This window comes from Triturus cristatus, chromosome 10, assembly GCF_964204655.1.
Source record: "Triturus cristatus chromosome 10, aTriCri1.1, whole genome shotgun sequence".
NCBI classification, from domain to species: Eukaryota; Metazoa; Chordata; class Amphibia; order Caudata; family Salamandridae; genus Triturus; species Triturus cristatus.
In genome coordinates, this window is record NC_140593.1 from 441,855,340 (window position 1) to 441,868,877 (window position 13,538).

The following is a 13,538-nucleotide window of genomic DNA, read 5'->3' on the forward strand; positions in this document are numbered from 1 at the left end:
CATGGGGCTAGCAGCACTACAATAGGAAAAACGACTTTGGCTGTTTTTCCTTACCAGGTAATATAAAACATCTCTTATATTTTCACTGCTATTTATAACAAGGCATCCCAACCTTGGGGCTCCTAGGGAAGACCTTGGGGTAACTTATAAGTCATCAGAAGGTAGTTTTGGACTTTGGAAGTGCTTTTAATTCCAGACATAGTTTTAATTTTAAACCAGCCTGCAAAGTGGGCCTGGCTTTTAAATGACACCAGGCACCAAGGCAGTGCACACTTACGTGCATTAAGTTAACTGGGGTCCGCAAACCTACATGCCCTACTATATACTAGGGACTGGCTTACCATCCACACCAGGAAACAGTGATGCAGGCCTTCATCACCAGCTGACTAGACTAAGGCAAAGCACTCTATGCAGGCACCACCATCAAACTCATGCAAAGACTCCAGACGATCCAGAAGGCGGCTGCCAGATTGATCCTCAACCGGCCCAAGAAAACTCACATCACCCAGCACCTGAAGGACCTCCACTGGCTCCTCGTCCGGAAGCAATGCTTTTAAAATCTACTGACTTGTGCCTACAAAGCCCTCTATGGCCAAGGTTCTGCCTACCTGAACCTCTACCTGCTTTTTAACCGACCCATCAGTAATCTCCACTCCGCACATCTCGCACAGTTACCACGTATCTGCCGCTGCCGCTCCAGGGGATGCTCCTTTTCACACCTCGCCACCAAAGTCTGGAACACCCTCCCTCTTCACCTCTGCACTGCCCCCTCGCTGACCCAGTACAGGAAGGGACTCAAGACCTGGCTCTTTGACTAATATTCGATGGATACTCACAGCAAGCGCCAAGTTGATAAGCCGTGCTATATAAGTCCTACTTGATTGATTGACTTGCCAATTAGAATTATACCTACTACCATATACCTTTAGTTGACCCTTAGATGACAGCACTGGCCTCAGAAGAAGTAACCACCAGCATCAGTCACAAAAATGGGGGTGATCCGGACAAAAAGGATAATTTTCCTACAGGGACTTGCTGTTAAAGGTGCTGCGGCACATAAACACTTTTGACTAAATTCTGAAGATTCAAACTGGAACTCTCGGATGTGTCGGACCTCAGCCCCATTGTTTGAGCTGCCTGATCTGTCCTACTGGCATATTGATTTCCTGCCTCCTGTGTTCGCTGCCATAGGCAGATGAGTGGTGCCCTCTTATATTTCTACCACTCATGTGTGCAGGGGGGCTGGACTGGAGTGTGGCTGCCGCCCCCGGAGCTGTGGAGCTCTCCCTCCTGTTGCCAGCTAACGGCCTACATAGACACCAAATGCTGTGTTCCTGATACCCTCCATGGCTCCTGCATCTTTACTGCACTGCTGAGCGCTTTCATTGTAGTGTCTACGCCATGCCGGTCAGATGAGCCCATTACATATATCACGCTTAGACTGAGGTTTTGCCTTCAAACTATTGTTGCTATCACTACTGCCCCTGTCATCGTAGGCTCCCTCCGGCACTGTGCTCTAGGCTGTTTCTACTTGCACTTCTGTGCGGTGCAGGTGATTCCATTGCCCTATTGAGGAATGCGATAACATCCTTGCCTCCATTGATCTCTTGATCCTGTGAACACTGTATCTACTAGCATTGCGGTATTCATTGCCACAATGGGTCACGGAGATCCTAAGCAATAGCAACTCAACTTTGAAACTGCAGAAACTCCACACCGCCAGCATTCGCCACCCAGTGCAAGTGGCACCTCAGGCCATATAGTGGCCGACCCCTACGCCCCCTTGATGACACTGCCACAATTATGTCTCAATTACGTGCCAGTTTCAGAGCGATTGACTCTAGATTTGATACTTTAACACATTGCCTGGATGCCATGACTGAATACCTTGATCGACACAATACTAGGCTTGAGGTGCAGAGCGCCGACTTTCGGAGGTATGAGATGGCAATGTTGAGGTGATAAAGCGACTCAAGTACATTGAACACATCCTGAAAACCACAGTCACCAAGAAGGAAGATTTAGAGGCAAGGTCCCACCGTAACAACATCTGCATTGCTGGAATACCAAACTCCACCAACACTGGATGTATGGATGTCTTATGGAGCATCTTTTGGCAGATCTTTGACAGGCAATCCTTCACTGATACCTTTGTGGTTGAACGGGCACACCGAAAACTTGTTCCGCATCCGGTTCCCGGAGCACTGCTGCAATAGATCATCGCCAGGACTCTTAATTTCGGAGATCGTGATACCGATTTGCGCCTGGCCGGTGCTAAGGGCCTGTTGCAGTATCAGGGCACCGCAGTTTCACTCTTTCTGGATTTTACGCCAATGGCTCAGGAGGCCCCTTGTAAATATACATATGTTAAACAATCTCTCCAAAAGCGTAGACTTAAATATGGGATGCTTTACCCTGCACGTCTCCGTGTGGAGCTGGACGGTCAGCACTATGTTTTCAATACCCCTGCGAATGTCGCACAGTTCTGCAAGAAACACTCACTTGGCGGATCCAACCCTGGCAATGGTCTTCCGGCTATGAAACCCCCGCTGACTGGGAGCATACTTTCCTGGTGCACATGTGACCTAGTGGGTTCCTTGCTACTTCGACACACGAGATTGCTTACTGGGGTTTGCTCCTCTTGGCACTGTCACTCCCCTCCTGAGGTGTATACCACTGTGTTTGTTTTAGAGTGTTTTGGGTTCTCCAGCAGCTGTTCTTGCTGGAGTGGGTGGGGGGAAAGATTGATTGTGTATTTGTTCTCTTGATTGTTGAAGCAATTCCTCTACTGTGTTACATATCAGGCATACACTTAAAACTCTCATTCTCATATTGTGATGCCCTCACTGCGCTACCGCCTCAGTGAAGCAAATCCTGATCACAACTTAGCCAGTCCTCCCTTTTGTGTCAGTAGACAGGCTGGCATCTCTTCCACATGAAAAAAACCTGTTGTGAATTGGTTTTCCAGCAGGAGTGACCAGAGCTCCACACAGGGGAAAAAGACCCGAGTTTTAGGCAGAGAAGGGTACTCTGGGATTATTTCTGGCCAAACCACCAACAAGTGATGTAAATTGGGAGGTATGGTCCTGTGGGAACTGTTGCCCCATTGGCTAGTGAGTCCTCTCTCCCACAAATATGAAGATGGCATAAAACTGGCATCCTTTGCACACAGTCCTCAGATCACTACTGAACTAGAAAGAAGACAGAATGACTGCTCTGCTGCTTCCTGGACCCCGATGTAACCAGGCGTTGCAAATCAACTTGCACTGGACTCCACTGGTCCATGGTGGGAAAATCGAGTCCTAAAATAAGACACAGCCCCTGATGTTTTTGGACCCAAGGGTAGCCCCAGGAAGACTCACAACACCTCTTCAGTATCTTCATCTTCTTCAGCATCCTCAGCATCCTGTATCCACAGCATTAGGACCTCTTCTTTGCTGTATCAGGATAAGGAATAAAAATACAGTGAGGACCCTGAGGTTGCTGTCTCCCTGGACCTAAGTGATCTCATGAATGGCTACCAACCCATCGTGGCTCATCCAAGAGAGTTTAGTAGACATTCCAGCCCGTTGGTTCAAAACCGCTAAGATTCTTGCTCTGATTATTATTTTAACTTTGAAAGACCATATCTCCGGTTTCTCTCAAAAGATTTTTGTCGTTTGGTGTCTATCAAGAGATAGTAATACAATCTATTTTTATACATTTGTGCTGTTTTTTTATTGGGTTGTGTTTCTTATAGATTGGGTGGGTACTTCTAAATGCTTTACACTAGTTCTTTGATTAAGCCTGACTGCTCTGTGCCACAGCTACCCAGGACTGAGTTAAATATTAACCTAACTTGACCTGATAGAGACGATGATATTATTACATGGTGAAGTCTCACAAGAACACCAGATAACAATCCACATAACAATCCACCTTCTATTTCATCATGACTAATCCAGTTTTGAGCAAATTTTAAAAATGCAATGCTTCGCCTTCGAGAAATGTATATTCTTATTCCCAAAAAAGAAGCCATTGAGCATTTCAGCTCCCTATTGTGTAAGGAGTATATCTTGCATCAAAAATACCATTTAAAAGCCATGAGGGTTAAGTCTTTTTACCCTGAGTTGTAAAGGACCCCTTATTGATTACATAATAGTCTGAAATCTATTTCCAAAATTAACCCAACATTTTTTAATTGACAGAATATCTGAGCCTAAAAATCTTGACCAGCAGACAATTCATAATATATGCTTTGAATCACTCTTAACACTTTGGCTCTCGTTATGACACAGGAAATACACATCAGCAATTCTGCATCGAGATATCTTGGGTAGTGGTAATTCCAGGGGGGGGCAGGAATTACTATAGCATTCTAACTTTTTTATTCGGGAATGGGGTATTACCACAGGAATCAGTGTTTGTGCACCAAATCTGATTGAGAGCTATATGATCAAGTCTCATATTGTTTTTGCATCATTGTTCTGGTGTGTCTCATATGTGTGTTAAGTAAAGTAAATCTACACTTGCATACATACACTTCCGGTCATGGTATGAACATTTATATTCTGATTATGAGATTTTTGTAGGACGATATTTAGAACTCAATATTGTGGTAGTTACATGTGGACTGACTAAAGGCAGTAAAGCTAAATTATTGCTACACCCATGCTTTTAACATGGTCAGCAGCAGGCGACCCATATGCTTGCTGACCGTGTGAGTGATTACAGTTTATCAAGGCTAAACATACTTTGCAGTAGCCACTCCCCATCTCTTGCCTGAGGTTACCTGTGTGCATTATCATGTGATCATGGGGGTGATATTATGTAAAATGAGTTACAATTGTAAGATCACCCTGTATGAATTCCTTGCAGTTGCAAATACAACCATCTGAGCTTGTAAGTCTAACTTATGGGTGTTTCTGACTTTGTGATCTCGGACCCTTCATGCTTTCTGCAGACAAATTATGACCGGAAGTCATTGGAAGAGGATCTATCTGCAAACATATCAATGTGTGTGCCATTTCTCTCTTGCAACAAGTTAACATAATTCGACAAAATCATCATGTAAGTCTCAAGTGCAAACATTATGCTTTAGTCACACCCATGAGCAGACTGAATCTCTATTGTTCCCTGAACGGGACCTCAGAACCTAGGAATTCATATGTCCAGGCACAGTGCTGAGATCATGACTTTACTTTGGCCATCTGCCACCTATGGAGCACGTTTATTACATGACAAACTTACACAGAACCTGTATTTTCCCTCTGCAAGTGCGACAAGCACAGCTATTCCATCAAATCTGGTAGGGTTTCTAGTGCCGTATTTTCGGGAACCATCATAGATGTGCCTGACTCAGCTGCTGCCCACAAGCCCTGGTGTCCTCATCCTTGTGGGTTATCAGTAACATGCTTTGTCTGATACTCTTGTACTGAACTTGATTATTAATCCTGGTGAGTCTTCCAATGTGCTTCCTTGAGGTTCCAGAAGCCACTACATCTTCCCATCAACTCAAAGCTGGTAGGCATCCAACCCCAACTTGTGATGCCATGTGTCCAATATGCTCGACTGTGGTATTTAACACTGAGGGGCCGATTCCGATCCGGGTCGCAAGGGCACCGAACGTGATCCGGACGGAAAAACTACGAGCCGTACGTGTGTATTCCGGCCGACTCGTACAGCTGTATGAGCGAGCAAGTACAATGCGAGCTACATGAAATTCACCGACCGAGTCATTTCCTGGTCCGAACCGCTCTGTACGTCTCGGTCGTAAGCCAACTGTGGCGTGCAATGGATGCGATTCACGACCGAGCCAGTACGATGCACGCGTCGGACAGCCTGTGCGAGCCGGAGTGTCCGGCTCGCAAAAATCGTCTGGGTGGTTGCCTTTGGGGGTCCGTGTCGGACCCCCTGTCACCCGTAGCCCTGCGACTCGGACACAGGGGGAGACCCATGGGTCTCCGTAACATAGGCATGTACGGTGCGGATGGCACCGACGCGTACCCATTGTAGGGGGCGCACTTGTCTGCAACGTACCCATTCAGTCAATGGGAGCCCATGTACGCGTCGTACAACCGGCTCCCATTGACTTCTATGGGAGTCCGACCGAACCGAGTCCGGCAGCATACGGCCGCATCGTACTCGCTCGGTCGGACTGCAGGACTCCGGCTCGGTCAGAAAACACTCCGGATCCGGCTCGGTCGGAGTGCTTTCCAACCCGGATCGGAATCGGCCCCTGAGCAGTGATGCCATATTGCTCTTGGGCACATGATCACCTGCACATGGCATCACACAACAGTATTATCTCTGGGATCAGGTAGAATAACAGAGCAACTTCAGTGCTGGTGTATATCATAGGAAAGAATGTGCACATGGGGTATAGTGAAAAGGGCATTCTGCCACCTCAGAACAGGCTCATTCTGTCAACCTTTTTAGGAGCAGTTAGTTGTGGCTCACTTGCACTAGAGTTGGTGTAATGGATCATTGTGTGCTGTGGAGTAGCTTCCGGCCCTGGTCATCTCAGCTGGTCTCCTGCTTGTTGGGACAAGTGATGTATGGAGCTACTGTGGAGTGGTAATATAATTGTCTGTGCTACTTGTGTCCATCTCCTATTTGTCTTGATTGCATGGATTTTAGATTGGTCTCACATTTGGGAGTGTAGCAGGTTCCTGCATGAGCTGATGGTTGCATATTAGTGACAAACTGACAACGCGCATTAGGCTGGCAGGTACACACTGAGGTAAGGTTAATTTTCCAGGCTGTGGTCAGGTTTGTGGCGCTAAAAGTATCTTCCATTGGCATTATGCACGTTGATATGATCCCCATGCATGCTGTATTAAGTAGGTATCAGTCCACACTTGCACATGTGTCTTGATCCATTGTATGGATATTCCTGAGCCTTCTCTCGTAAAGTGTGGTATGAGCAATAATGTGTCTCCTGTGTTAATTCTTGGTTAATGAATGCTGTTGTGTTCACCTCTCCTTCCCAGAATGTGTTGCATGGTGATTGTCTGTTTCCATATGATTTCTTATGGTTTTGTCTGTGTGTGGAACAATATGTGTGTTGTTCGCAGTTGATGTCATATTATCTTTCACTGCTGTTCGGTTTGTGGGAGATGTCACACATCTGTCCTTCCTGTTAGGTGATCCCATGTATGCTTTTGTGTTAGAATATTTTACTGAATTTTGATAAGAAATAGAAAAGACCATACAGAAAAGAGCACAGGAAAGAGGTACAAGTAATTCACAACTCAATAACAAATGATTTAACTAATATTTCAACATCAGCTTAATACTAGGTAAGAAACACTTAAGTACCAATAAATACAATTGGAATATATGGAAAAAGAGAGAGAAGAAACAATAGAAAGAACATTAGACAAATTGTCAGTACCATAATAAATCTTAGATAGTGCTACTTAACTATAACTAAAATAGATTTTTATGCATTAAATAATCAACAGAACTAAGATTAGTTACAACTTTAAAACTATATAATTATCAATTGGTGTCCTGAATAAATGATAATTAGAAGTGTAAGGGGTAAGAGATAAATTGTCTCCTCTTTGTAGAAAAAAATATCCATGCCCACCATGTATGCACTGACAGTGATGAATAACTTTTCCAATTGGCAGTAATGGATTTCAATGCAGCTGAAATTAAAAAATCTAGTAGTTTGCCATTAAGAACAGTTAATTTATTGTAAGTGAGACGACTTACAAATAATATATATAGCATAAGAAATATTACCTCTGATATTCAAAATTTTGATCAGGATATTCCAAACATCCTTCCAAAATTGACCAACAATAGGACAGTCATAAAGCATGTGTCTCAACGATCTCCCATGCATGTGAGAGGAAGAAGCCATACTTGGAATGTACAATGCCAAATCAGAGGTCTCACTCTGAGGAAAATTAATAGGAAAGGAGTCAAGGATTGAATTACACAAAAGTTCGTATTTATAGCACTCTGAAGATTGTAACTTAAATAATTGTTGCAATTCATTAAAAGTTAAAAATACATTGCTATGATAAATATCTTTTAAATAGAAAATACCAGCTTTAATCCAGTAATTCCAAATTTTTTGGGTGCAAGTTAATTTAAGCCTAGGATTATACCATAATGATGAATGTAATGTAAGTGTCATAGGAGATTGAAAAATATAATCAAAATCTTGCAATATTAATTTGGTCCACTTCAATATTACTGATCTCTGAAGTAAACCAGTAGAGTTACTCATAGTGACTAATGCAGGCAAAGGTAATGGTCCAACCAAATTCCGTTGTTTTAAAAGGAAAGCTTTATGATAATTTACTAAATCTGGCAAACCTAATCCACCAATGATCTTAGCCAGTTTTAATTTATTATAACTTAGACGAGGAGATTTGTTATTCCAAATGAATTTAGTAATACATTTATCCATATTTGTATAGAACTTAAGAGTAAACTGTGTAGGTATGATAGAGAGAAGATAAAAACATTTTTGAGCAATAACCATATTAACAGCATCTATCTTCCCCACACCAAGTTAAATGTAGTGCAGATCACTTTTGAAATTTATAATCAAAAATGCAGTCACAATTTAAGGAAATCAATTGTTTTATGTTATATGAAAATAATATACAAAGGTATTTGATTTTGTCTTTTGCCCAAATAATTTCTGTGTTTGGAACCATAACAGGTAAACAGTGAACATTTAAAGGAAACAATTCAGTTTTATTAGTATTTAGTGTATATCCTGAAAACTGAGAATAAATGTTAACTAAATTTAATAATGGAAGAATGGAAGAAGCCGGATCACAAATATAAAGAAGTACATCATCAGCATCGGCTGACGTTTTAATAGGAACATTATTAACAATGAGACCTTCAATTACCATAGACTTTTTAAAGGCAATTAGTAAAGGTTCAATAGCAAGCAGAAAATCTAAAGGTGATAACGGGCACCCTTGTCTAGTACCCCTGTAAAGTAACAATTTATTAGATATCTGACCGTTAATAAAGAGTTGAGCAGACGGACCTGAATATAAAGCTAAATGCATAGGAATAAATGAGGATCCTGTATTAAATGCAGTCAAGAGACGGAAAAGATACTGCCAATGTACTTTGTTGAAAGCCTTTTCCGTATCCAAAGCTAGAACACCAGCTGGTTGAGATAACGATGCACCTCTTTCAATCTCATGAAATAATAATCTAACATTATTCACTGAATGTCTGTTTTTCCTCAAACCAGATTGATCTATATGTACAACAGTAGGAAGTACATTAGCCCATCTAGTTCCAAGGATCTTTGCATAAAGATTACAACCCTAGTTAATAAAGAGATAGAGCGATAATTTGAAACAATAGAGGGATCTTTATCAGATTTTGGAAGGACTATACTCAAAGCTTCAGTAAAGGATCCTGACGTTGCTTTTGTAATACTAAAATGAGTAAATAATTTGTGTAAATATGGCGAGAAGAGAGGAGCAAATTCTTTATAAAATTCCGCCGGATACCTTCTGGACCTGGAGATTTAAGCAACTTAAGTGATTTAATAGCTAAATGTACTTCATCTAAGGATATTGGCACATCTCATTTATCTCTAGCTGGCAATTACATTTTAGGTAAACCACACTTCTCTAACAAATTATCAATAAGTGATAAATCATTAGAAGGAAGCTTCATATATAACTTTGAATAAAAATTCATAAATTAAGTCACTATTTCGGTATGAGTTAAAACTGTTTGCCCACTAGCATTGCAGATAGCAATAATTTGTTTTTTATCTTTCTCAATACAAAGATAATAGACTAAAAATCTTCCAGATCTATTAGCATTAAAACAAAATTTAGCTTTAGAATTAGAAATGTGTATGCCTGTTCTAGTACTTAATATGGAATTTAATTCATAACAAAGTTTTTGTAGTTGTACTTTGTATTTAATATGATTAGATGTAATGAAGAGGTGCTCATACTTAGTGATTTGCTAGTCTAATTCTTGAATTCTAGTATTAAATGTTTTATTATTATGTGCCATATTAGAAATTGTCACTCCCACTGATATAAGCCTTAAAAGCATCCCATTGATTAACAACTGATGTAGAACCTTCCAGATTAAAAGAAAAATACTCATGAATTGACAATATCATTTTAGGTTTTTGTCGTTTTTAAGAACATCATTGGTATTCATGCGCCATCTTCCTCGAGACTGTCGATAAACTTTAGGATGTAAAATGCATGAAACAAGCGCATGATCAGAGATATCAATATTTTGGATAGTAAGATCAGTAATAGAGGGAATTAAATGATGGGATATTAATAACAAATCTATTTGACAGTATGAATTGTGAGGATTAGAAAAAAGTAAATTATATATCCATTGGATGATGCAAACGCCAAATATCCACTAATTTAGTTGCTCTAAAAAGGATTTAAGAGCAAAATATGCTTTTGGAGGATGATATTCGATTTGTGAGCATCTACCCAATAAAGGATCACTTATAAGATTAAAATCACCTCCAATAAAAAGCGAGACATTACTCAATTTTAGAACTTCTGACTTAAAAAGGGACCAAAAATCAGGGTCATCCTTCGTGGGACCATATATATTAATCAAGTGTAAAACCATGTCGTCAATTTTAATTTTAATTATAAGAAAACAACCATTAGTGTCAGAATATTTGTGTAAAATCTGAAGATGCAGTTTTTTTTCAAACAAAATATTAACTCAAATATTCTTATTAAGAGCAGGTGAAGAGATAATATTACCAACCCATTTTTTGTTCATGTATGATAAGATAGTGTCATCAACATGAGTCTCCTGAAGTAAACAAATATCAGCCTTAAGCCTAGCTAAATAATCCAAAACGTTAGTACGTTTAACAGGGTGCTGCCAGCCTTTAACATTGAAAGAAACTATTTTAATACCATGAATATTAGACATCATTTTGAAAAATTGAAAAGAGAAGAGAGTAAAGAATTAAAAGAAGTGACAGAATATGTGTAGCTCTGTTAGAAAAAGGAAAGACAATGAAAAAAAAGGAACGGACCAACATATAACAAGGACAACATCGAGGCATAAATAGAATTCTTGAATCACACACACACATAACAATAATAACCGATCCCAAACATGCCCTTTTAAGAATTATAGCAATTTAGGCTAACTAGAAGAGAGTATCAAGCCTAGATCTCAAGTAATATTCTCATTGGTTTCCATGGAGAACTGTGAATACTGATCTAAGTATAAACGAAGATCATCCGGATGTTGGAAAGACTTCGAGAACCCATCTTTCTATATTCGCATTGTAGGCGGACCAAACAAGTCATATTTGAAGGCACAACTTCTCAATCTTGGACGAAAAACAGCAAACTCTATGCAGATTTTTACAGTCTTGATGAATAAATATTTTGTTTCCGTTGACCATTAAAGATGGAATTTCTCTTGACACTTTCCGTATCAGCACAAGATGATGATGACCCAACACTTTAAATATCATTTGACGAGGTTTAGTTTGGTTCGGGCTTCTATGGGAAGGAATTCTAAACACCTTGTCAATCTTGAATTTTTCAGGAAATTTTAAGCGTATGAGGCCAGGCAATGGATTTTCTAAATATATCCCGCAGTTATTACCTTCCACATCTTCCAGCAAATTAAAAATTCTTAAGTTGTACTGTCTATTACAATTTTCTAAATCAAGTAATAATTTGTTCATTGGTCCTATCTTCGCTGTAATAGGTATACAGACTTTGCTGTCTTGAATTTTGATTGCGCTGTCAGAGACATTCATTGAAATACTAGCCATGTCTTTATGCAATTTATTTTATTTCTGACGCAATAGTGTCTGTGTTACAAGAATGGCTTGCATTTCATCAAACAATTCAGCCAAGGAAGGTTCACTGGATTCTACCAATTTAGATTTGACTGATGGAGGCGAAGTAATATTTTTTTTACGCTCGTTGTGTACCATAGCAGTATTTTTACCTTCCATAATGATTTACTAATTATTTTAAAGCTATAGTCAATTAAATTCTAATTTTTGACCACTTAGAACAAGAGCAGTAGAATATAATGCTGTGCAGCAGCAAACACCAGCTGTGGGAGTGACCAGGCCACAGCCGCGCCCTTTCCTGCATGTGGCTCCGCCCTCCTGACAGAGCAATCCAGCAGCACCTGGAAGGGAGCACCGCTGAAAGGTGCTACTGCACGAGCCCTCTGCAAACCTTGCACAAAAATGCAGACAACCCCAACACGGAAGGCACTGCTCTCAGGGAGGGAGTCTCCGGAAGAAAATTGGGCGGTAAGACCAGCCTCATTATCTAATTAAAATTGTCGATAAATGGCTGATGTCATGGACATTACCACAAGGTGGCCATCTTGATTTGCATGCTCGCATGACTCCCCTATGTATGCTTTTGGACTGTAGTCCAAGAACGAAAAGGCTGTTGCACATGAAGGGAGTCATTATGGATGTGTAGCATTGCTTTTGATTCAGTAGATGGGTCAGGTGGTGCTTTGATATGTGCACCAGCACGCTATATTTTGTCCACTGTAATTCCTTCCTAGTTATAGTTATTTTGATATGCTATCTCACCACATGACTGTGAGGGTCTTCCTATCTGGTGTTGAAAGAAAGGGTGTACTGTTCAGCAACATTTCCATAAGTGTGTCTTTGAGGGTGCTTTTAATTGTATTTACTAGGATAACATTATCGTACTCCTAAACTCCAAAAAATATCACATTGTGTGATGGGAAAACATGACCAATTACCACCAACTAATAAAATAAATGCTAAAAACTAAAAAACTGAAATAGGTGATAATGCTGCTGGTTCTGGAAACAGCAACATAGATAATGCACTGGTATTGCCAGTTATGACTCATCCATCCCAGAATGAGCGGATTTATATTGCACAGCGAAGAAATAATGCATCCACATATGCAATTATTTACACTTTAATTCACACATACATAAATTCTTAATACAAACTCGATACAATTTGGATACACTATAGCTCATCAGGCAGTACTGCATTCTCTCTCATTTCAGCATATAAATCCTATGGGGCTGACAGTAACTGATCGCACAGCTCCCCTGTGTAACATGGAGAGCTAGGACTCATGATCTCACAGGTCATTCATGGGTAATTGAATCCATTAAAGCATGCTGTGGCAAGAAAGAGATCAGCTGCCAGAAGCTGAGCTCAGCATGCATAAAAGATCCCTTCTGTGAACCTACAAACACAGTCATTACGAGCATCCCTGGACATCAAAGATCTTTACAAAAGAGCATTCTGTTGCACTACCGTTTCTTTTTGTATAAGGCAAAATGTGTTCAAGAAAAAATCGAAAAAAGGCATCGAACGTAATCAAGTGTTCGTAAATGCAATGGGAAAGGCGCACACCTGCAGTATGTGTAAAATAGAGCAATGATAAAACACTAGCAACCGATCTTTGACCAAAGAGCTTGAAATGTACTTACTTTATGCAACTGTAGACGCTGCTAGTCATAATAATAATGTGATGGCTCCATGACACTTCAAACATTCTGGGGCAGATTTACGCAAATGTCAT